This window comes from Geospiza fortis, unplaced genomic scaffold (assembly GCF_000277835.1).
Source record: "Geospiza fortis unplaced genomic scaffold, GeoFor_1.0 scaffold55, whole genome shotgun sequence".
NCBI lineage: Eukaryota > Metazoa > Chordata > Aves > Passeriformes > Thraupidae > Geospiza > Geospiza fortis.
Window position 1 is genome coordinate 11,157,370 of NW_005054308.1, and position 2,521 is coordinate 11,159,890.

The following is a 2,521-nucleotide window of genomic DNA, read 5'->3' on the forward strand; positions in this document are numbered from 1 at the left end:
TCAGCAGGAGTCTGGGAATGTGGATCCCTGGCAATCCCCAGAGCTCTGGGTGTGAGTGATGTGAGGAGAGGAGGTGGTGACAGCAGAGAGACAGAATTCTGTGTAAGGACAAGCACCAACCCAGCTGATGCTGTAAATCAGCTGCAGAGCAGGATTCTTCTCCTGCCTCTCCTGTGATGTCCCTCAGAAAATCCAAATCCTGGGAAATCCCAGGAATTCAGCTGCTGCATCCCCACTTTCCAGCCCAGCTCTGGGTACCAATTGCTGCTGCATCCCAGCATTAGTGGGGGATCTCAGAGAGAGGGGGAAAGCTTGCATCTCAAAGGGAACAGAAGGAAAGTTCTTCCCCGGGGGAGTGGGAGGCGGCGTGATCCAGCCGTGGGTAAAACCCTCAGAAAATCAGTGTATTCCTGTTCCCTTTGGATAAAATCCCTCCCACGTGGGCAAAGGAGAGCAGGGCTGCTCAGAGGGGGCTCACCCCGAGCTGCTTTCTCTGTTTTTGTGGGTTCCTGTCCCTCTCTGCTCCTGGAGGGGCAGCAGGGAGGGATCCAGGGCAGGGATGGAGCTGCACCTGCAGCAGCAGCAGTGAATTCCTCTGCAGAGTGACTGTGATTCAGTCCCCATGAATCACTCAGCCACTCTCCCTCTCAACCAGATCTTGGGATTCATCATTGTTACAGCAGGAGGAAAAGGAGGAGGGGAACAAAAACAGGAAAAAAACCCCAAACTCCAGTGCTTTATCTCCCTCTCTGATACTTTCCAATTTTCCTGTTTAAAAATTTAATTCCATTTTTTTTTTTCAGGCATCCCATGCAGGTGGAATAAACTTTTGCCAGTCCTGGAGAGGAAGCTGCATTGAGGGGAGTTGGGATGGACCATGGGGACAGCACTGGGGCCGGCATTTGTTAAAAAACAAACATGCACAGGTTCAGAACAGCCAGGGGTGGAAGGGGCTTGGGCTCTGCCTTCTCCAGGCTCCAAATCCTCCCCCTGAGAGCTTTAACCCTGCCCAGAGCACTGCTGGCCCTCAGCCCACCCACGCATTGAGAGGAGAGCACAGAAACCCACCCAACCTCATCCTCCCCCTCCTGCAGACTCGGGGAGGGCTTGGCTCAGGGCTGCACACTCTGATTTTTCCCTTTTGTGCCATTTTTCCCCTTTAGGAGGTGCTGCTGGAGATCCTGGCTGGGAACACCTTGGGAGGCAGGTGAGGAGCTGCTCTGAGCACCCAGGTCTTGCCAGGAAGAACTACAATTGTTTGCTCCATGAAGAATTTATATGTAAATTCAGCATTAAAGCTAAAGGCTACGCTAGTGAATAGCTACCACTAGTGTCTACTGTTAGTAAATACTAATAATGTCCAGAAAGCTCACATCAGTACCATGGAGAGGAAAATGCAGGCAAACCAAAATCGTTTCAGGAACTCTTTAACAGCTCCACCCAGACCAGCTTCATTCACTTTGGTTTGGGTCCTCTGAGTCTGAGAAAATCCACTCTGTGACAAAGTGTTTCTCCATGGATGGATGGGGTTTACTTTTGTTAATGTTATTCTTTCCCTGAGTTTCTATAGTGATGGACAAACACATGCAGACTGGGTGCTGTTTGCCTCTCTGCCTGAAAACACCGCCAAATTTTTGAGAGATCCATTGAAAAATCTTTGCCAAAACCCCCCAGGTCTTAAAACCACGAGTCCTATCAAACAAGTTGATAATGTGTTTAATATCAATTTACTTTTTGGATGTATTTTGTGAGCAAGCAGCGGGGATTGCACTCCTGTGGGTGCTCTGGTTTCTCCTGCTTCCACACACAACGGAGATGTCCCTTTTCCAGGGACAAGGACCTCAGCTGTGGTAAAGGGCACGGAAATGCTCCAAACCAAATTACATCTGTGCCCCTGAGCGTGCTCTGCATCTCCCTGTGAACCCAGAGATCTCTGAGAGATCCCAGCCCTGCAGTGACTGTGCAGCTGGAAAGCCCCAAGCCCCAAAGTGCAGCTCCAGAAGCAAAAGGTGAAGGTGAGCACACCTGGAGAAGGAGCTGCTCGGGTCCTGGGTTTACGCTGGGTTTATTTCAATGGGTATTTTAAAAGTTCAGCTGATGAGCTGCTTGTGGTGTCATGCTCTGCCAAGACCGAGCTTTGTTAAGGGTGTCAGGACCAGATTTCAGCTGCCAAAGCCTCAATAATGTCAGAGGAGCTGGACTGATGCTGCAACTGAAAAAGCCTTTGCAGCGGGCTTGGAAATACCGCAAATTTTGTGTTTGTTTTGAGAAATCCATTGAAAGATCTTTGCCAAAACCCCTCAGATCTTTAAAAAGCGGCTCCAATCCAGCAAGTTATAGTAAGATGGGCTTGCTACGCTTCCCTTCTGCACACAAGCAACCAAACCAAACCACCGATCCCTGAATCGCTCCGAAAGGGAGGGAGAAGCATCGGCGAGAATTCGCTGGATAAAGGGAGAGCTGCGCTGCCCACAGCGCCCGCACGGCTCCCGGGGCGAGCTCGGGGCTGGTCTCGGGGGGG